This window comes from Camelus bactrianus, chromosome 19 (assembly GCF_048773025.1).
Source record: "Camelus bactrianus isolate YW-2024 breed Bactrian camel chromosome 19, ASM4877302v1, whole genome shotgun sequence".
In the NCBI taxonomy this organism is placed as follows: domain Eukaryota; kingdom Metazoa; phylum Chordata; class Mammalia; order Artiodactyla; family Camelidae; genus Camelus; species Camelus bactrianus.
This window is the reverse complement of record NC_133557.1, coordinates 22054356-22077831: the sequence shown is the minus strand read 5'-3', so window position 1 is coordinate 22077831 and position 23476 is coordinate 22054356.

The following is a 23476-nucleotide window of genomic DNA, read 5'->3' as shown; positions in this document are numbered from 1 at the left end:
CAGAGGCACAGCTCAGCCCCAGGGCCCAGCAGCCCCACCCTGCAGGGAGGAGACCTGCTGCAGCATGGACTGGAGCAGCACGGTCCACCTGAATCAGGTTCAAACCCCAGCCCCACCACTGGCCAGCCCTGTGACCCAGAAAGTCACCTCCCCTCAGGACTCAGCCTCTCTATCTGCAAAATGAGGCTGTATTGTCAGAGTATCAGAGATATTTGTCAATGTGTAAGTGAGCCACGACCTTCGCAGGGGCCCCGTCTCTTGTCTGGATTCTCCCCAGTGGAGTTTACGGGATAGGGAGACCCCACAGAATCACCACAGCCTTCTCTGAGCCAACAGCCCCTTGGGGACAAGCCTGGCCTTGCGGGATCTTTGTCCCACTCACACCTGGAGGAAATGCTGGGTGGAGATGTGGGCAGAGCCAGCATTTAGCCCCGAACACACCTGAGTGTGTGGCCTCCCTCTGCCTCTCACTAGCCGTGTGACCCGGGGCAGGCTGCCACCCCCTCCAAGCCTCAGGGTGCTGGTCTGTGAAATGGGGGTGATGGAAACATCGACCCTGCAGTGGGGAGGGAGTCGCCGAGTATTAACTGCCCGGTACCCAGCGGGCGCTTAGAAACAACCGGGCGTCCTGGTCCTTCTCTCCTGCCAGGAGCCCCGGTGCACAGGGAGCAGCAGAGGCTGCCTCTGCCCTTGGTCTGTTACGAGGTGAGAGCGAGATGCAACCCCTGGTCCATATTAAGGGCTCAATGACAGTAATATTTAGAGGGAGATACAGTGGCGCGGACGCAGGCGGCAGCAGTGAGGGAGGCGTGAAGAGAATGAAGTCGGGGCATATTCAGAAGGGGGGCCGCATGACTTACTGTTGGACAGAATGTGGAATGTGCGAGAAAAGGGGAGTCACTGGTGGGCTGTGAGAGCCAAGGAGCAAGGGACTGAAGCCAGGTAGATACCTGCCCCCTTCACACGTTGTCACTTGACAGCCCCCGGAATTGCACCAGCCCCGAGCAGGGCCCCGGGTGGGTGGAGGCCGGGGCAGAGGCAGGGTGGTCACCCAGCTACAGGGACCTGCATTCAACCCACAGCCTGACTTGTGCAAATACCCGTGGGACTGGAATGTCACTGGGGGTGGCGACAGGCTCTGTTTCTTCCCTGCGTCCCCACCAGCCCAGTGGTGAACACACATGGCCTCTGGGTAGCAGGTCCCAGCGAGGGGTCTGCAGGCCACACTCCCTCCCCAACTCCCGCCACCGCTGCCGCCCCAAGACTGGGGGCTGGGACGACCCCACCCCTCCCCAGCCCCAGCCCGGGGCCCAACAGCTGCGAGGTAATTCCTCAGCCCAGGCCTGTGTCTGCCCAGGCTCCTTAATCCCTGACCTCTGGGGGCTCAACTGTCAGTTGTGCCTGATCGGGGGGGGGGGGGGGGGGGGGGAGGGGCAGAGTGAGGAGGAGAGGACAAGGAGACAGAAATTCCTCGGAGGCCCTGGAAAAGGCACCCCGGCAGCTGTTAGGGCCCGTGATGCACCTGACAGGCCTCACCGCCAACTCAATCATGTTAACCGAGCGCCCACCGCTGGGGTCACAGACGGGCAGCCCGGGGCAAAACCAGTCCAGGGCTGTGCGAGGGGTGGAGGGTGTTCGACACTCTGACGACAGGTAAATCAAGATGGACAGCATCTTAACTAAGCGGCCCTGCCCAGCGGGGACCCACCGGGGAAGGACCTGCTCGGCCGCGGGCCCTGTGGCCTGCCCTCATTGGCCTGCAGATCCCGGGACCCTCTGGTTGTGACTGATGAGGCCCTTGTCAGGGCCACCTTCAGAGGCCTGTGTCCTGTCTACCCACCTGCCAGGGCATCCAGGAAGCCAGGTCTCCAGTGTCCCTGCCTATCACAGCCCTTGTCTAAGTGCCCAGTTCTGGGAACCAGTCTCCTGCCGGGAAGCCTCAGCTGACAAGAGTATTGATCAGAGTACAGGTCGATGGGAGCCTTGAACTGCCCGGGCTTCCTGCAAGACCTCTGTGACCCTCTGCTCCAGGAGCCCATCCTCCCAGGGCCAGGGGAGCATCCCCGAGGCTCCTGTAGGAGGCAGGTGGGCCGGCAGTGGCACGGGAAGAAGAGGACCCCAGGGGAGTCAAGACCTGAGGTTCTGCTCCGCCACCATCTTGGCCCCCAAAGCTGGCCTTCTTACCTTTCAATCTTTATTATAAGTAATTAATAGGAGTGGCAGTTTCCTCGCTGTGATTGACAAATGCCTGGAGGCCCAGACACAGTAACTTGCAGGTCCTGGGTCCCATGCTGCTGAGGCCACAGCCCCCAGGGGGTCCCCTCCCTCTGCCTGCGCCCTCCCTCCCGCCGGGGTTGTCCTGGGCTGGGTCACCCCCCTCTCCAGCTCTGGGGAGGCTGTGGCAGCTGCCAAGGAAGGAACTGAGGACCCTCATGCTTCCCCTTGGGGCCTCCTCTCCCTCCTTGCTCCCCGTTTTCTAACAAGCAGGGAGGAAAGACGTCGTAGAGCACACTAGAACTCATTTCAGTATTAATTCTGGAGCCTCATTTTCAGCAGATAATTAAATTACTTTTTAATTACAAACAGAAGACCTGTGCACTCCCTCTGAATGAACTTGGGCCGGTGTGGAAGGAGGAAGATGAAGACAGCTGTGCAGGGAGGGGCCGGGCTGGCCTTTCCGTTCACCTCCCCGCATGTCGGGATCGCATGCGCTGCCCTGCTGGGGCCCAGCGAGATCGGTCCCCTCCTCTGCCACGTCTGAAGGCCGAGAGCGTGTGTCCAGGTGACCCTCCTGCCCAGTCCCCAGTCAAACCCCTGCAGCTCTTCCCGCGGGTTCTGCCCCATGTGGGCAACACGTGCTCCCCGCAGCCTGCATCCTCCCCCGGCCTACAGCTCCTCCAGCCGGGAGCACAGGCCATGGTGCAGCTGAAGCAGGGAAAAGTGATCACTCTGAGGTCAGTGCTGTCAGACCAGCTCAGGCTCAGAGAGGCGTCCGCAGTGAGGCAGAGGGTCGGGGCGTCCTGACCCAGGGGCTTCTGAAGCCAGTGGAGAGCCCGCCCCAGTGCTGAGTCCCTGCAGAAGAAGGGACCGCAGACCCTTCCTTCCTAGAGATGCAAGTCTGCAGTGGCACTGGCAGAGGACAGGACCGTCCCCTCCTGCTCACTCCCTGGGAGAGCTCCACCCTGTGCCCTTGACCTGGGCTGCCCCTGGCTGGAGTGTCCTGGTGTCTGGACCAGGTCAGTGCTGGGGAGAACCTTGCAGTGGGGCAGCTTCCTGGTCACCCAGCAGGTGCGTCCTGGGGACTGTCCCCAACTCTGGCCGCCAGGTGATTGAGGCAGAATGGCCTGGTGGGCAGACCCTGGACCCAGAGGGAGCTGGTTCAGATCCCGGCTCCGTGGCGCCCACTGAGAAGGGCTGAGTGCCCACTGCATGGGCACAGCCTGGCCTGAGTGGGGAGGGGACATCTGAGCTGGGCTGAGCCCAGAACCAGTGGGCACAGCTGGTGACAGTGGCCCTGAGAGACCCTGCCCCTCAGAGCCACCCTGGGCGTGAGCAGCCCTGAAAGCACCTTCTGTTGGCTTCCCACCCCCTCCCCATCCCCTTCCCACCCACTCCCCACCATCCTGACCCCCGCTGTTGTCGGGGAACAGGGGGCTCTCAGCACAGTGTGCTCCCAGGAGCAGATGGCGGTCCCAGTCCCTGTGTCATGTCCCGCCTGCCTTTCACATGAAAATGGGGGAGACAGCCAGGCAGATGTCCACCAAGCCGGCCTGGCCGGACAGTGAGGACCCGAGACCACATCCATGCCAGGTGCCTGGAGTGGCCCCTGGACAAACGGCCTCTGCTCGGTGCTTCTCCCTCCCGTGGCCTCAGTCCCCCGAGCCCTGTCCATCCTCCAGCCAGAAACATCGCATCTGTCTTCTCCCTCTCCCCCACCCCCACCCCTGCCCCACCTCCTGAGGACACAGGATGGGAACAGCCAGTGGGCTGGACGGCCAAGGCCTGTGAGTGTGAGCTGGGCCTCCCACTTTAAAGGGACCCCCAGGCCCCCCACATAGTGATGAGCAGAGCAGGCATTGCTGCTGGACCAGAAATAGCCCCTCAGGGAGGGACCCCCGCCCCGGCACATCACAAGCCCCTCCTCTGTGCCCTCACAAGACCCGGGACAGCCGAAAAGGGCAGTCACCCGACTGTGCGTTCTCTCATTCATTCCATCATTCATTCATCCAACAAATGCTATGGGGGCCCCCTAATCCGCATGTGAGGATGACGACAGTCCCACTCAAAGGAACTGGAGGATTAACGTGATGGCGTCGGGAGCTCCTGGCACAGCCTGGCTCAGAGGACGTGGTCACTGGTGTGTCCTCTCAGGCCTGGGTGCTCCCCGGGCATTGTGGGAGGTTCTGAGCAGGGGGTCAAGGTCACATGTAGGTTCCAAAGGGACCGTGCGGCTACGTGGGGAGTAGATCTTAGTTGGCAGAGGCAGGAGCCTTGGAGGCTCCCACAGGTGGGAGAGCAGCTGCCCAAGGAGCCTCCTGTCGGCCTGGGCAGAGCCAGCCACAGCCCGCTCTGCCTTCCGCTCCGCAGCCTGGCCGCTGCCCACCACCCTGAACCTGCGCCCAGGACCTCCATTGGCCCAGTGGGGCCAGGAGGGGATGCCCAGCCTATGTTCCCAGAGAGCTCTCGAGCCACTCACCCCCAGCATGTCTGCAGTCTGACAGGAGGGTCCCCCTTTCTAAGTGAGGTCTCCTCACCCAGAGTTCAGTTGCTTCTCCACTGCCGCCAGCAGAGGAGCAGGGTCTGGTCCCAGCCCCCCAGCCCAGGTAAGAGACGCTGCAGGGGGCTTCTGGTCTGAGATCCTCCCCAAGCTTCCTGCTGGCTCGGTGAGAAGAGGAGAGTTAATTCCACTTTTCCAGACCCCCAGACTATATGCAGAGAGGTGAAAAAGCAACTCAGGGGATCCCTGCCCTGAAGGAGCCTTTGTTTTCTCATCTGCTAAATGGGCTTAAGGAGAAGGCAAAGGTCACTCAAAAATGATGAGAGAATTCTGCTGGGCTTGTGTGCCTGGGGATCAGTGGGGATGGGGCGCCCCTGGCTAGCACAGGAAAGTCAATCCCCCATCACTAGCCCCGTTTCCTCACCCTGGGGTGTAGCCCTTATCCCTGCCCGCTCGTCTCCTCTACCATGTCACCCTCTTTTGTCTCCTGATCACTCTGAAATTATCTCTTTTATGTGTTTATTTACTTATTGTCTCTTTTCCCACCAGAATGTGAGCCCCTGACAGCAGGGAACTTGTCATATCTACTGCTGGCTTTCCAGGGTCCACAGCAGCAAGTGCCTGGCACATAGTAGGGCTTCAGAAATGTTCATTGAGTGAATGAATGAATTAGAAAGCAAATGAAAGCATAAGTGGCTTTTATATGACCTTGGCCCTGCCCCCTGCCTGGACTCACTGCCGGGCACTTTTCCTCTTAAGTCACTGGAGCCACATCATCCTTTTCAGTTTCTCAGACACCCAGGACTACTCCTGCCTCAGGGCCTTTGCTTGTGCTCTCCTCTCCCTGGGCCCTGGGAAGCTCTTCCCCTAGACATTTCCCATGGCTCCTACCCTCACCTCCATCAGGTTTCTATATATAAATGTCACCAACTGACTACCTACGTAAATCAGCAATCAGTCCCACTTCCTGGCATTTCCTCCCCTCCCCTCCATCTTTTTGCTTTCTTTTCTCCGTAGGGTTGGCCAACTTTGAATGCGTTAATTTCTCTTTTCTGCTTATTGTCTCTAACTCCCCACAGGCAGGACTGAGTGCCTCGCACACAGCTGGTGCTCAATAAATATGTATTTACTCCATGAATGAGGCAATTGGAGGTCAGAAAAGGAGAATTCCCTGAAGACTAGGGTAAGCAGAGAGGGCTTTCTGGAGGATTTCAGATGGGGCCAATGGGACTGCGAGAGGCAGAGAGTCTTGATGGGAGAAAATTCCAGATAGAACCACGTACTGAAAACCAAATGCAGTTTCTGGAGCCAGGAACAGAGATACAGTCTGAGGCCCAGACTTAGGTTATTCTGTGCTTTCGTAGGTGCTCAGACCTCAAGCCAGATAGTAAGAGTTCTTTGGCAGTTAATTCAGTGTTTTATTCATTCTTGAATTCTTTAAAGCTGCAAATCAAGCAGTCACTGGGTGCTTTGCTAACAACGTTCTAGGCTCCTGTGTTGCAAATAACTGTGCTCTTTTGCATACCAAGCAGACCTTTCTCTGTCCCAGGAAAATGAATTTCTCCTGGTGTTCATTGCTCTAGCTGCCTCTGCAGTGAGTCAGACCAAATATGTTTCCATCCCGATTTGCATTATGTAAAACCTTAATCTCCCCCCAATTTCCTAAATCACTGTGAGTGATTCACAACCTCCAGATGCCAGGAAGCATACTTTTTGATCTGCCAATCCATACAAATTAGATTTATTGGAGGGAAATAAAGGAGCCTTGATATTATAAACTATCAGGAAATAATCACCCGTGTGCATGTGTACCCCATAAATTTGCTACTTAGGAGGAAAGCGAGGCAGCTGACTGAGCACATGTTGCTGAATTTATGTCCTCCATGCAATTATCAAAATGAGGAGGACCAAGACTTCTGTCTTTGCAGAATTATGTGCAATCAAGTGGGAGGGGAGCGGCCAACCCCCATATATGAACTGGGGACAACTGGCTGAAGGAAGGCCCTGGAAGGACAGCACAGAAGCGAGATGCTCAGGGCTGTGGCATGACCCCAGCAGAAGGAATGCTGGCTCTGTTCTCTGTTTGCTGTGTGACTTTGAGCAGGTCATTTACCTTCTCTGAGCTTTAGCTGCTTCACCTGCCAGTGGGGAGATCACAACTTAAGAGACCACGTGGTTGTGAGGAATAGATGAGGTCCTGGATGGGATCATGATTGGGTACCTTCTCTGTGCCAGGCTCCGGCCTATGATCCTGGGAGCAGTGGAAGAAAAAGGCAGGCTGGGACCCTGCCCTCCGAGCTTTGAGAGAGCAGTGGGGAGCACATTCACGGCCCAGGCTCCCCCTCCAGCTCTGCCTGACTCAGAGACCTGAAGGACTAGGGGAGGGTGCTGTGGGGATTCCTGGGGAAGAGCATTCCCAGTACAGGGAACAGCTCATGCAAAGGCCCTGAGACAGCTGGAGACCTTAGAACAGTGCCTGTCATAGCTTAGGGGTGCAGTCAGTGTCAGCTGGGACTATTCTTGTTTCCACTAAGGACCCAGATTCATCTCTTTCCCAATCACAAAGTTGCAACCACAGTGTTCCCGTAGAATTCTCCTCTCCTCACTTGGCACAGTGCTGATATTCCTCCACTAGTCACACATCTACTAGAAGGACCACGGATATTCGAGTTAAATTCCAGAGACAGTGATGGAGAATAGGGGCGGGGGGGGAATGTCTATCGTTGTAACTCTACAGAATTCATAAAATTCAAACAAAAATATATTTGCTATACCTGCACACACAATAGAGAGGACATTCCCATACCATTGGTGTGATTATCACATTGGCCAGGCCACCTGGAGGACAGCTTGTGTCCCCCTCCTGATCAGGGCATGAATATTGTCCCAGAGACCACCCTCCTCCATCTGCCTTAGGTGGAGCTGACGCCCCTCCCCTGGGCATTGACATAATACCTAGGACCAGCCAATCAGAACTGCATCATTCCCTTAGCCATCATGATTGGTTCATAGGTGGGCACAGAACTCAAGGCTATCCAATCAGATTCAAAGAAGGCAATTCCAAGCTTTTTCCTACAGGGATTAAAGAAAGGGCTCTCTCCTTCTTGCTGAGTTTAAAACTGGAATTAATGAGTCTGGAGCTAGTGGCACCTATCTTGCCACCCCCATGGTGCCTGACGCTGCGGTCAACACAAAAGTAATCAGAACTGAACTAGGCAAGAGAGCTAGTCCCAACACCATGTTTGGGGTTCTAGATCCAGCCATGCCTGAAGTGAGACGATGTCTGGCTTTCCCTTTTAGCTGAAGCCAGTTGGGAATGGCTTCCTGCCACTGGCAACCAAACGATTCTTAACCTACACACTGTAACATGTCACCCTCTGCAGTCCTGTCACTGTCTCTACCTCCCTTCTCCTTGAGTGAGAGCTGCACCGAGGGGACAGTCTGGAGCAGTGATCGGAAGCCAGGCTGTCTGATTGTTCACCTTGGACAAGATACTCAGCTGCTCTGTGCCTCAGTTTCCTCATCTAAACAGCCAGGGATAACAGTACCTACTCTGAGGTTTTGATGGAATGAGTTAACACATCTAAAGTGCTTAGCACAGTGCCAGGCAAACAGTGAGTGTTGTGTGTTTTTAAAGGATTATCAACTTTACACTGTGGAAGGCTCCCCAGAGCGAACCTCCCTCAGTCTGGGTCTGGTTGCAAGTGGAAGGCAGCTGGGAGCCAGTGGCAAAGGGAGTGGTGTGTGCTGGGCCTGTGGGAGAAATACCGTCCGGGCACCTCGTGATCCAGGCAGAGCTTACAGAGCAAACTTCCGAAGTGCTGGCCGGCTCCTTCCACAGGCAATCAGAGCACAAATTCCAGAGTCAGGTGGGAAGTGGATATAAAAATACAGAACAGTATCACATCACTGGAGGATTAAATGAGATAAGTGTAAACCCTTGGAGCAGTGCCTGACACAGACTTCTATAGGTATTGGCTATTACTATAATTATTAGTCCCTTGTTAAAATGTTTCTGTCTGGGGTGAGCCTATTAGAGAATTCATTCTTAGTGAATGGATCAATCCCCATATTCCAAATGGTCATTGAGCACATGCTGTGTGCCAAGCGTGGTTGGAGATGCATGGGAGACGACAGTGAGTTAGACTGATGGAACCCCTGCCTCCGGGATCTGACATTCAGACCCAACAAGGAATCAGACAGATGAGAAACGTCAAGCAGTGAGAAGGGCTCTGAAGACGCTGGTGCCTGGCGATGTGATCACATGGCCATGGGGGCTGTGCACGGGAGGATGCTGGGGGAAGGCACCCAGGGAGGTGGTGCTCTGGACGAGTATTTGTGCCCTCCCAATTTCATATATCGAAACTTATCCCCCACCCCCCACCCCCGCCTTGTGATTGTGTTTGGAGTCAGGACCTTGGGGAGGTGAATGGGATTCGTGTCTTTATTAAAGAGACCCCAGAGAGCTTCCTCATCTCTTTTGCCATCTAAGGACACAAGGAAAAGAGGGCCGTCTATGAATCAGAAAGTGGGCTGGCACCTTGATCTTGGACTTCCTAGCCTCCAGCCACCCAGTCTGATTCTTTGTTACAGCAGCCCGAATGAACTGAGACAGGTGGCATTCCAGCTGAGCCCAGAAGGAGCAGAAAGAGCCAGCCATGGGACAGTTGGGCAGAGGAACCAGCAGGGACAAGACCCTAAGGTGGGAGTAAGGGGGTCATGATATCAGGGGGCATTAAGGGCTGTGGTGGAAGGTTGGGGCTGAGGGTAGACAGAGCAGATCTTGGGGAAGCGAAGCAGCCGATGTGGGCGTGGCTCCCAAGTACTTTCCCATGACCTCCGCCCCTCCCCCCAGCACTGTCCTCGGGGCTGAATTCCAGGCGTTTTATGAAAAATCGGAGAATTGGCCATTGAAGCTGAGAGACCATTAATAGGAACTTGGGCTAAGTGGCCTTCTGGGAGCCATGAGGCAGAAGGAGGGAGGGATGAAGCCTGGGGGTGGCAGCAAAAACCACATCAAGGAGGCCAGACGGTGGAGGCCTGGGAGCCATAAATCTCTCCAGGCCAGAGGGAAGAGGCCAGCTGGGGAGGGCGCTGGTTTCTGGTTCGGACCAGATGGTGAGGAGCTGGAGGCCCCCGGGGCAGGCAGGGTGGGCAGCTATCCGGAGACCCCTTCCAGCCTGGGGCTGTCTGCAGGAAATCTATCTTCCACCTCCAGAGAGGCCTTGGAGGCTCTGAAAGGAAGGGTATTTTTAGAGGAATTTGAGAGAAGCTGACATGTGATACCCCAAGGCCTTGAATCTGAAATTCCTTGCTCCTGACCCAGTTTGAATTAGATGTGGAGCAGGAGACTGTCACCCTGAGTGAGCTGGGCAGGCGAGGATGCTGGGTCCCTGCATCCCACTAGAAAGACAAGCTCCTTGGCATCTTTGGGCCCCACTTTCCCATCTGGAAAATGGGAATGATGACACTTAACTCACAGTCCTGTGAACATTCATACAATTAATTCATTCCAGAAACATGTGCATCCCTGTTTAGAGCAATGCTAATGAGAGTTAACAGTCACTGAGAGCTGCCCGCATGCCAAGTCCTGGGTTAAGGGCCTCCCGTCATTCACTCATGGGACCTGACCCTCAGCCCTGGGCAGTTAAGTACTGAGCTTTGCAAGGAGGCTGAGTGGTGAAGTACCCACTCGAGGAGGCAGAGCAGGGTTTGAACCTGGGCAGCCAGGCCCGAGACCACACCACCCGTCCTCCCACTTGGCTGTACGCTCCCATCTAGTCTGGGTGCAGGATGGGCGGCTGTTCTGAACCCTGTTTAACAGATGAGGAAACTGAGGCCCCCGAAAGTCAGCAACTTGCCTGATGCCGTACAGTGACCAATCCCTGGGCGTTGTCATTCCATGGGAACCTAGGGGTGGGAGGGGGTGTCCATGTGACTTTCCCTGAAGCCACTCCGAGGTACACGTTCTTGGGTGGGATTTTTCACAGGGCTGACCTGCCCCTGCTCTGGAGGGAATCCCTGCTGGTGACTGGGCTGTGCCCACCTGATCCTCCTTCCTGGCCCCAGTGCTGAATGTCTGCACAATGCCTTCCAGCTCTCCTCACAAAACCTATTCTCCAAGAAAAGTCTGATAAACTCACTCACACAACCAGTAACAGCACATTGTAGAACCATACATCCTTCCGTCCGTCCATCCATCTATCCATCTATCCATCTGTTTGTCTGCCTGTCCTTGGAGCATCCTGGGAACAGCAAGGTAGCCAGCATGAGTCAGGGAGCCAGTGGTGAGAGAGGAAGTTGGAGACAGGCCCACAAGTTGACCAGGAAAAACTCTTGACAAATTAAGGTTTGATTAGACTCCTAAGCCTCAGACCAAGACGCTTCCAGAATCTCTCAATGGGACCCAGCCCCCGGCACTCCTGGGGCTACAGCAGAGGCAAGAGTGGGCAAGTGTGCTGGCAGCTACCGAGGGTGGGGGTGGGGTGGGAAAGGAGCCGGTGTCCGAGGAAGAGGGGAGACTCGACCGCCCACTTCTGGGCCCATCTGTCAGCCCCGTGCACCCTGCCTCCCTCACCCACCATGTGATCCACGCTGCCCACCCTGGGAAGGTCAGGGTAGATTTATGGTTCAGCCCAGCAGAGTGAGGGATGCTCTGAGGGGAGTGTCCTGCTCTGTTCTTCCCAGCTGCACATGGGCCCCCTGGGGAAGAGCCGGCCTTGGTTCCTGGGCCCCTCCTGACTCAGGAGACACCCAGAGGAGGGGAGGTGGCCAGCAGAGCAGGCTTCTCCTGTTGTCCCCCCCGCTCCCCCGCCCCCACCCCCACCGACTGCTTGCCAGCTGTGTGAAATTTAGCAAGTCACTTCACCATTCATCATTTGGTGTCTTAGTGTCCTCATCCCTAAAATGAATGAAATAATACGTCCCTCCTTGGGGCAGGGGGCGTTACATGTGTGAAATAATTACATGCCTGACACACAGAAAGCAGTTTATGTCCTATTTGTCCTTCTGTCGGAGGCGATTCTGGAATGGAACGGCAGAGTAAGTACCTCCAAAATTCCATTCCTTCATAAAAGCAGTAACACTGACCCAAAAAAACTATCAAAATCAACCTTTTCAGAACTCCGAGCAGTAACTAAACCCAACGACAGCCAGCCCTCCATTTCCATGTGGACACACGGGGCCAACTGGACGAGGCCAACTGACATAAGGGAGTTCAGCATCTGCAGATTTTGGTATCCAGGGGGGATCCTGGAAACAACCCCCTTTGGGTACCGAGGGATGACCGTATAGGAGGAGTGTTTATTCAAGAAAAATGGCTGAATCTCAGCAAGAACGGCCAGCTTTGTACAATTTTATCTTGCCCCAGCCCTCTCTCCCTCTCCCCAGCTCTGTAGTAGCCTCGAAAACCCCCACACAGCCTCACAACTTCAGTAGCTGCGAAAGCAAGCAGCCTAGCAGCCACTGGAGGGAGCAAGAGAACAGACATCACTCCTGAGAAGCCATGCAAATAACCAGCAAGCCGGTGCCAAGATCTTCAGCAGCATCAGCTGCGAGGGAAACACAAACCCAACCCACCAAGCGATTCTACTTCGTGCCCACTCAGACGGCCTGAATCAAAAAGACAGACAATAACAAGTGTTGGTGAGGATGTGGAAAAACGGGAAGCGTCCGACGATGCTAGTGGGAATGTTAAGTGACACAGCCACTTTGGAAAACAGTCTTGCGGTTCCTTAAAAAGTGCACCACAGTGTTACCATAGACCCAGCAATTTGGTTTGGGTCCTAGGTAAATCCCCAAGAGAATTAAAAGCATATATCCACACAACAACATTCACATGAGTGTTCACAGCAGCGTTATTCTTGCAGCCAAAAGTGGAAGTAACCCAAGTGTCCATCAACTGATGAATGGATAAATGATATGTCATTTACACATACCATGGAATATTATTCTGCCATCAAAATGAATAAAGTACAGACACAGACTACAACAGGGAGGAACCCTGAATACACTATGCGAAGTAGAAGCCAGTCACAAAAGACCGCATCTTGTATCATTTCATTTGTATGAAATGCCTAGAACAGGCAAATCCGTAGAGACAGAAAGCAGATTAGTGGTTGCCTAAGGATGGGGTTGGGGGGATGGGGTAGGGAGTGACTGCTAAGGGGTATAGCGTTTCTTCTAGGGTGATGAAAAGGTTCTGGATTTAGATAGTGGTGATGGTCACACAACTCTGTGAGTCTACTAAAAACACTGAATTGGATGCCTTAAAATGGTGAACATTACAGTATGCAAATTATATCTCAAAGTTGTGGTTCAAAAAATTTCTAACATCTGGTCCAAACACCATCATTTCGTACCTGGACCATCTCAGGGGCCTCCTCAGAGCCTCCCTGCTGCCACTCTGCCCGCTTCAAGTCATGTTCCCCTCAGTGGACAGAGTTTCCTTAAAGTCGGACATGCAACCTTGTCTCTCCCCCGTTAAAACCCCCTCCATCTCTCATTTCCTCAAACTGACCCTCCTCTCTTGATTCTGGGCCTTAGCATAATGCTATTTCATGTCTGAGGAACCTTTCCCCTCTCTCTCCCTGGCTAAGTCCTGTCCACTCATGAGGACTCGGCCAAACGTCCCCTCCTCATAGAGGTTGTCCAGAAATGCCCAGCCCAGATCGGCTTGCCCACGGCTCACGAGTGTTTCCTCGTGCGGGGTTCATGGTGCTCATCCAGTGCCTGTTTCTCCACTAGACCGAGCTCCCTGTGGCCAGAGGGGCAGGCCTGGCTTGTCCCCGGCTGGAACCTCAGCATCTCCATCGGCGTCTGGCGCGTCACTGGTGCTCAGTCAACACCTCTGAATAAACACCATCCCAGGCTTCAGCGCAATCCAGAAGGAGCCCGGAGGCCGCCCCGCCCAGGCTCTGCTGTGTGATCTGGGGCAAGATCCCACTTGCTCATGAGGTGGTTTCCTGGCAGGGCTGCTGCGAAAGTCTAACTTAATTGGCTTCAGTAACCCCAGCATGACAATACATGGTTCAGCACGAGCTCCTCTTTATACAAGCTATAGAGGAAGATAATCTCATCTCTCCTGCGGAGAGAGATTTATATAATTAGCACCTCTTTGAAGATGGAGAAAGTCAGGCTCGGTAAGGTGACCTGTCTTGCTTGGAGTCACACACAGCCTGAAAGTGGCACAATTTTTGCTTGATTTGTTCATTCACATATTTATTCACTCAACAAATACATGTTTATTATTCATGTATAAAGGGTTCCAGCCGCTGGAGGAAACAGCGGAGAAAAGACAAGAGTGGGTCTGACTCCATGGAGCCGACATCCTAGAAGGGAAGATAGGTAATGACTTCAGGTCACAGTATGTGCTGAGAAAGAAAGAAAATACCCAAGTGACTGAATTGGGTGGGAGAGGGAGGATGGCTATTTTATCTGCATTGGTCAGTGAAGGAGGTGACATTTGCCTGAGACCTGGGGAAACACTCCAGGCAGAAGGAACAGCCAGTGGAAAGGCACAAAGAGGGTGGATGTCAAAGAGCATCAATGAGGTGGCCAGTTCGGCAGGTGTGGAATCAACAAGGGAGGAGGTACAGTGAGAAGAGAGGCTGGCAGGGCCGACCATGCAGAGTTTTGCAGGCAGTGATGAGGATTTGGGTCTGACTGATGAGGGGGACAAGCATGCTGGACCCTGGAACAGAATGTGCAAAGTGTATGTTCTGTATAACGAACTCTCCAAGGGAGTCCCCAGCCTGCATTTGTTAAGGATGAACTTGAGTTCTGTCCTGCACTTGGCTGCAGAGGATGCTTCCTTGACTCATAACCAGGTGGAGGGACCCACCCAGGACTGTCTGAGCCAGTGCTCTCCAGAGCAGTTCCATTTTGAAAAGACTTAGAGGAAACTTCTTCAACCAGGGCCTGTGTTGCAACAGGTTTCAGTGCTAATTGGACATCCCAGAAAAGCATCTCCCAGAATGTCTGGGAACGGTAATGGAGGTGAAAATCAAAAGTTGGACTGTGATGGATGTGAAATTCGTGGAGAGGAGTGAGGTTGGCCCAGGCAGGGCTCGCTGCAAGGGCCAAAGGTCAAGAGGTGGCCTGGAGCATGGCAAGCAGAGGAAGTGGTGAGGAGGCTAGAACTGGGAGGAGGGCTGGGTGGGTCCTGGGACAGGTAGGGCGTGACATTTGGTGGTAGAATTGGTTCATGATCATGAAGGACTCAAAGTGCAAGCTGAGAAGTGTTGGCTTGATCTTCAAAATCTCTCCTCACCCTGATCAGCCTCATATACCATTTGTCCTTCATGTCAATAGGGGAACATTCAGTCACATCCAACAGAAAATCTGACATAACAGTGACTTAAGCACAAATATATATTTGTATTCTCTTCTTAAAGGAAGTTTTGGGGATAAAAAGTCCATGGCTAATGTGGATACTCCATGAAGTCATCAGGGACCAGAGACTTTTCCTGTTTCTGATACACAATGGATGGCTTCCATCCTCATGGTCACCTCATGCTCCAAGTGGCTGCTGAGCACCAGCCATAGCGTCCACATTCCAGGTAGTCAGAAGGAGGAATGGATCAGGGCACAAAAGATACACTTTCCATATGAGTCTGTTCTCTGCCCTGAAATCTCACAGAAGACTTCTGCTATGACACTGGACTTTACTTCATCACATGACATCAGCTAGTGCAAGGGAGCTGGGCAAAGTCATCTTCCTTCTAGGGAGCCATGTGCCCAGCTAAACTTGGAGCTCTGTTTCCAAGGATGAAGAGGAGATTGGATAAGGAATGTGCAACAAACAGTTCCTGCTTGACCCCAGGTTTGCTGTCTTCCAAGATCTTTAAGGGAAATTAGCATCAATGCTCAGCGATATTTGGAAATGGCCTTCCTTTGGCTGACTAATTCACCATGAACTTCAATCCTGTAATTCATCAAGGTCCGTTTTTGGACCTCATAAACTGTCTAGCTCCTGCAATTCTCTTGAGGACAGTGGGTTCAATGAGTTTAGTCTCCTCTTTATGAAGAGATGGGCTTTCTAACTGTCCTCACACCACATCTTCCACAGCACCCCACGCAGATTGTCCCAGCCAGAGCTTCTGCTGAGTTCTCACTCCTTCTCCCCCTTCCACAATATCTGGGCTTTTTAAGGAACATTTTAAGGGCCCTTATCCTTGGCTAACTCTGACGCTGAAGAAATCGGGAAAGAACTTTTCCCCTTTGGTGAGGGGTTGGGAAGGTTGGAGGGCTGGAGAGAGGTGGGCTGGGGTCAGGGAGGCTAAGTGAGGAGGCAGCTGCTTGGATGAGAAACGCTTTCTCCCAGGATCCCCCATGTTGGGCAGGGAGATGCTGGGTGGGAGAGATGCATATGAACTCTTCACAGGCCAGGGTCACACCTCGAACAGTAGCATGGTTTTAGCAAACAACTCATTAAATAAAGGCCCCAGATGAAGAGATGGAACTACAGTTGCTGCACCCCTCTGCGTGTGCAGGCAGAAGCTATCTTGGAGCAAGATTCACTGTCTTCTGGGAACTTCCCAGTCTAGGCCTCACCAGCCCCTTGGCTGGAACGCTCAATGGCTAAAGCTAAGATTTGAAAATTTCTCCTCTATTTTTCCACATAGCGAGGATAGACTTCACCTCGGGTGCTTGCCCACCAGCCCAGTGGGCCAGATAAGAAGGAGACATGAGGGAGGACAGCCCAGATGCTGGAGAAATGGTCTCCAAGTCCTTCAGAGGCTTCCCCTCAAAAGGTTCAAGAACTGAGATTTGAGAGACCCTGCAAGGGACCAGTAACAGAAGGAGTCACCGTTGAAAGGGAGGAAACCTTGGACAGTGCTGGCGACAGCCGCCATTCCTGTCCTGCCAGTGGCACCTGGGCAGCTCTCAGACCGTATTACATGTGGTGTGAGGAGTGGTTCACAGCCAGGCTGCCCAGGTTCAAATCGCTGCTCATGTTACTCCACCCCTCTGTGCCTGTTTCCTCGCCTGAAAGTAAAGACTGTCCCAGGACGTACCTGGCAGGGTCGCTCTGAAATTAAAGGAGTTAGGAGTATACTTAAGCCTCTAGAATGGCATCTGGCTTATGGGTCAAGCCTGGTGGCAGTTGCTGCTGGAAACATAGGTAGAGTCCGGATCTTTGGATACAGCTACCTTTTTAGAATTAAAAAAAAAAAAAAAAAGCTAAAACCACAGGTTAAAGGAGGATAAGGAGCTGCCCAGGGTGACACCTGTGGCAAAGGAGGGGGAGAGAAGCGTGTGAGGCTCGGGGAGGGGCTTTTACTGCCAGGCATGATCACGTGTTCATCCCTGAGCCAATCACTGAGGCCTGAGCAATGGACTGCTCTGATTGGTCAGTTCTGAGTACTATGGCCACACCCCAACTCAAGGAGCGGAGTCAGCCTCATCAATCAATATGAATGACAGTGAAAGAGGGCCTGTCCCCAAAAGAAACCTGGCAAGTGTGACCAGGAGGTGGGGACGGGGGTGCTGGGCAGAAAAGGCAGGGAACCACTCTACTCACAACCTCCATCAGACCATTGGTCCTAGATCTGTGAGCAAACGCGGGGGTACTTGGCCAAAAAGGAAGACCATTTACCTGGGCTCTGAAATCCAGATTGCAATACTTGCCGTGACGCATGGAAAGAAACCGACCATCCTTTTGTGCAAGTTTAGTCCTCAGGCCAAAGCTGAGAGTCTCCATGGAAGGAAGAACTTTCTAACAGTTAAAACACCGTCCCTAATGAAACAGGTCCAGGCCATCCAACTAAGGAAGGAACGCTATCCTTCCCAACGTTAAAACAGAGTTTGTCACCTTAGGGGAGGCCCCTGCAGTGTTTCCCAGACATCTCTCACAACTGTGTCCTTTTCCCTAGACACCATCTGTACTGCGATTTTAAAAATATTTTTATTTGCATATATTTACATGTTTTACTTACATACATGTATTAAAAGAAATATATGGTTGTCAGGGCCTAGGGGGAGGGAGCAATGGGGAGTTACTGTCTAATGGGTATGGAGTTTCAGTTTTGGAAGACGGAAAAGTTCTGGAGATGGATAGTGGTGGTGACTGTAGGGCAACGTGAGAGTACTTCAGAACCCTGAACTGTACACCTGCAAATGGGTAAAAGATACATAAATTTTGAATTTTGAAAATTTTAACTCAAAAGAAAAATAAACATGTACACACGCAACTGTCACCATCATAAAATGGAAAACCAGAACCGTGTCCCCAAAGTAAAAGAAAATAGTGAAAATCAAAGCAATTAAAAGATTTAAATTCTAGCCTAGTACTTGACTCACAGAAGGCTCTGACCCGGACGCCTCTTATTTTTCAAATAAATATTAGCAGGAGCTACAAAATTGATTAAAGTACATGAGCACCAAACGCTGACTTTCTCCTTGACAAAATCAACAAAAGTGAAAGAGAACTGAGCTGGGAAGGGCCTGCTCTTGGTGTGAGTCAATGTTGTGCTAGTGCAGCGTCTGCCTAACCCTCCGGCGTCATCTCGGAACCCCTGGCAGCTTGTAGACGTCCTCTCTCAGCTTCCAAGGACGAGTCTGAGGGTGTGATGCCGACACTGGGAGAATAAAGAGGGCAGTTCTTTGGGGTCCTTTTTCTCTTTCTGCCTTGAACCCGATAGCTCAGTGTTGATCTTTTTCATCATGGACATTTTCATAGGCTTCAGATTACTTGATAAAAGAGATCTGTTGCTTTAAAAAAATATATGCTTGGAAACTATTGGTCTAGATCTGGGATGGTGCTTTCAGCTTTAAGATTTGAGGATGCATCTGAATCCGGGTCCTTCTCACACCGTATATACTCACTTCCTTCTTCTTTTGAAGCGGAGGCTATGACATGTTTTTTGGACCAGGTTTTCTCTTGCCCCAAATTCACTTCCCTTTCTCCTTGTAATTAATCCTCTCTCCCTTGGCCAGCCACCCCTCCCCCACTCTCTGTTCCAGTAGTTTGACTGAGTCCAGGGCTGTGTGTGTGTGACCTGGGCCTGGCCAAACAGAAATCTATATTCTGTGACCACAGTGATTGGTTAAGATATGGTCAAGTGACCCAGTTAGAGTTAATAAAAGTCAATCCTCAGCTCTCAGCTGGAATAACTGCAGAAGAGCCATCTTCAGCTGAGACTGAGACATGGCGGTGCTGACCTGGAGTAGCCGGTGGCCACCTTAGCACAGGTCAACATCTGCCTAGACGCAGCCAAGCCAGGTGAATAAAAGACGAGGAGAGAGCCACACGGTGACATCCTCTGAGTTCCTGGAGCCAGCCACACCTAAAGCAAAACTCCTCACCCTGCCTCAAATCTGTGACCCAGTAAAACACTTGGTTTCCTGAATGCAGCTTGAGTTGGAGTTTCTGTCATTTGCAACCAAAGAATCCTGACTGATACAAGACTCACTTGCTCATGGACCCCGTCTTGAAGCTGCTATCTGATTACTGCCTGCTCTCATAAACTGGATACAACACGTCAGACTAGGAAAGGACCCAACTTTTAGGTCTTCTGAAGGTAGACCTTTTGTCCCCACTAGAATCCAAGCAAATAGACCAGAGACTGCCATAGGCTAATGTCTTGACATCAGGCCCTTTCCTTTCTTTATTCCTTTAAAATCGTCAGATAGAAGAGCCTCTGTGTTGGTCTATAAGACATACGAAGTGGGAGACTTCAGGGCTGCCCAAGATCTGAGGCCCATTCCCAGCTCAGCTGGCTCTGCCCTTCTGCAAAACACTGGTCATTTTGTCTCTGAAGATGCGATTCCATTGCTCACACATCTGGCTGTTGCCTCCAAAAACAATATTTTACTTTTGGCTTAAAGAGCCCATCGCAACATAAACATCTGAGCTCCTGAATGTTGCTCTAACAGCTTGACAACTCTGTAGGTGTAGTGCTGGCTGCCAGCCAATCCAAATTTTTCTGCTTCTTTCTTTTAATATAAACAGGGCCTTTGAAGAACTGTGGATCCATTGAATGAACAAATGAACCTGTTTACATAAAACATGCAGGGGAAAATTTCCACTGTGCTTCAGCATATAATTTGAGTCTGTTTTCTGATGGGCCCACTTATTATGGAGGTTGTTTCCTTAGACGAGGATGTCGTCCTCCATATGTTGGCCTAATTATTCATCCCGGTCTGTGAGTTCACGATTTGTGGTGGGGTTGGGGGTGGGGACACGTGGGAGGAGCAGTATTAAATTCTGCTGTGTTGTTTCACAAAGAATGGCCTTTTGAGTCTGGAAGACCCCTGCTCAGTCATATGAAAGTAAGAAATAGAAGAGGGGTGAAGCATAGCACGTGAGGGTTCACTGCAAGGAGGGAGAAGGTTTTCTGGGCAACAGTTCTGACCTTCCACCCCAAGTGTGCGCCCCCAGATCTAGTGACTTATATTAATTTGTAGAATTTAAAACAAGCTAGGAGGTCACTCAGGCCAGGGGTTGGGTGGGATGATTAATGATGGTTTTATGTTATTTGGGAGAAATAAAGGTTGCTTTATACAGGCGCTTGCATGGAGTCCTATGAATCACCTCTTGGTTAACGAGGAAGCCCCTCCCATCCCTCTGCGTACTGATGACAACTCGCCCTAGGGGGAGGCCGAGGGTTTTCAGAAAATAGCTCATGTGATGATGTGAAATCCAGAGATCCACATGCTGGTGAAGGAACAGAGAAGGCTAGAGGGTGGTATGGGCGTGAAGTGGCGGTGGTATGGGAGGTGGGGGGAAGGGGGTGGGGCTGGCATGGGAGGTCGGGGAAGGGAATGGGGGCAGCATGGGAAGTGGAGGGACAGAGGTGGCCATGGAAATATGCCCTTGGAGAGAGGCAGGCAGTGTCCATGTGAGTGACCCGGTCTCACACAGGATGATTGCTGAGCTTGAAGCTGGACACCCTCCTGCTCCCTTTCTCTGTGAATTACTACTTTTGATCATGGGCTGATGGTGGGCTGGTTTGATCAATAATGGGAACCGGGAAGGTCTACTGATAAAATTTAACCTCCTCTAGGAAAGCTGTTTATTTACTTTATCATGATTTCTTTTGAATGGCCCATAAATTCATACCTCTGGGATATCACCTTCTGAGACACCAAAATGAAATCAGAGGGTTCTTTAAACGGTGTTCGCATTTCAGCGAAGAGCCCACGTGTGCTCCTCCAGCAAGGCAGATAAGAACAATAAGAATAATAATTCTAGCAGGAGCCAACATTTAATGAGCCCTTTTGTGCCAAGCACTGTTCTTAGCTTTTTATGTACTTTATCTCACAAAGTCATTACAGCAACTGTATGAGACGGGACCATCATTAATCCTATTTGGCTGATAAGGAAACTGAGGCACAAGCAAATGTAGTACCTTGTTCAAGCTAACGCATCTAATAAATGTTGGAGCCAGCAGTTAGATGCTTGTGGGTATCAAAAGCCCTAGGTGAGAGTGAAAAAAGAAGCCAAAAAAAAAAGAGTGAGCTGAGGTTCAAGTCTTTGTTGAATGAAGAGGAGTGAGAAGGTGTTTCCAGAAGAGAAGACGGAGCATGTTGGCTGGGTCATGTGGACACAGGGGAAGAGATTCAAGCAAGACATCCCCCTGAAACCAGAAGAAGGCAAGTGGTACCTTAAGGGCCATGGAAACAAAGAGGGCACTGACCATACCTTTGTCCTGAATCATGGGAAAAACATACGAAAAAACTTCCACTGAGAGAGAGATCATGTCCCAGAGAAAGTCAGATTTCCGTTAAGGCTGATGATCAGTGGTAGGAGAGTCATTGGAAGATATTGGGGAGGGAGGGAGACTGTTAATAAAGGCATGGATTCAAAGATTTTAGGAGGCAGAGAAGAGGGTGGGATTAGAGGAGACAAAAATTAGGTGAGAAAGTTAAAAAAAAAAAAATTGCCCATAGGGAGAGAAGGACCAACATATGGATAAAAAGATTCCCTGAAGGAAAAACTGTAACAAGGGATCAAAACAAATACAAAAAACCAAAACAAACAAACAAACAAAAACCAATTCACATGACTTTTCCTAAAACTAAAATAAAAAGGATTTGAAACTTTTTATTGCAAGAGCATACTGCATCCCTAGAAGTGAGCTATGATGACCAATGCCAAGTTCAAGTCAAATGACTGGACTTGAAAGAAAGTGAAATGAGAGGTCTTTTGGACACATGACTGAAATGTCCAGAAGGGAGCATGAAGGTCAGGAATGGCTGGATCCATTGGCTAAATTTATTTCAACAGAACTGACTTCAATGACTTCTTTTCTCTCATTTTTGTTTCCATCATGTGGCTCCATGGGTAGGCACATTTTCTCCATCTGGCATCACAAAGAATTTCTCAGCTTACACTATTAAGATAAAATCCAGCATGAAACGAATGTCTCTTTATTTAACAATCACAACAGCAGTTTAGGAATTGCATTTCAGTGGACCAGCTTGGAGTTAATCCGGGTACAGAGTGAATCTGATGTTCTTACTGGCCAAGCACAGGTCACTTGCTTGCACCTGGAGTCAGCCAGGAGATCCCAGCGGGCTGAGTAGGAGACAGATATAGTCCCAAGAAAAATACAAATTCTGTCCTTAAAAGAAGGAGAAATGTTTAAAGAACAGGTAAAATAACTTCTGTCCACCTAAACTCTTAACCTGGTCTTCCATGACTATGAGTTTTGGTCCATAACCTGGGAAGAGGCTCCATGGATAGCTTAGACAAAAGGATGGGTTGATATGTGGCTGGAAATCTGATTCCATCCAACCCCGCCCCCCACCAGTTCTCCATAATAAAGAATTTGCCTGGTGTTTGTCCTGACTTCCTGGTTAGTGAAGATGTCTATGTGCCAGAAGGGTGATGGGTCCTGATTCCAGGAGGAGAGGACATGGGGACTCTGTGTTTGAGACCCTCTCAGACCTCACCCCATGTGTCTCTCCACTTGGCCAGTCCTGGTTCGTAACCTTTATATTAAAACTGTAACCGTAAGTATGGCAAGTTCTATGAGTTGTTTTAGTGAACTTTTGAACCCGAGTGGGTCATGGGAACCCTGGATTTATAGCTAGTTGATCAGAAGTGTGGGCTCCGTGGGGACCCCCAAAATTGCAGCTGGTGTGTGAAGCAAGGTCAGTGCCCAGAACGAGTGGAGGCCCCTGAACTCTGAGCCATTGGTCTCAGAATGGTGTTGCAATATTGCACCGTCTCCTCCTCCCTTCTTTCTGAAGGCACCTCGGGGTAGTACTTGGAAAAGAATCCTCAGTCCTGGAAAAAATCACACAGTTTGGTCCTTGAGCCTTTCCACTACAGTACGACACAGTGGGACAGGACCCTTTTGGGAAAAGGCACAGACAGGGTCAAGGCTAGATCTGTTCACTCCCTTCTTGGCACGTGGGTCATGAAAGAACTCACACTGGCCATCGGTTCCCAGCTGCCCCTCCACCCGCCTGGCAGATGGGCAGTGAGATGGAAGGTGGAGAGTGGCTGGAGGGGGAGGAGGAGCTCATGTGAGCCACAGGCTCACTCCACCTCCCCAGGGAGGTGAGAGACCACTGCCTGTTAAGCCCCTGGGGTACCTGGAAACGGATGACAGCTCTCTCCTGAAACGGGTCCCACATCTCAGGGCTTGGGCTGACTTTGACATTCTCTTCTTTCCCTCTCACCTCTCCTCTCTCTCTTCTTGTTTCTTCTTGGGCCCTGTCCCAGTTGTAAAGAGGAGGCAGTAAGTGCCCATCTAGTTTATCAGAGCAAGAAAAGAAACTGGAACTCACAACCGAAGGATTATTCTG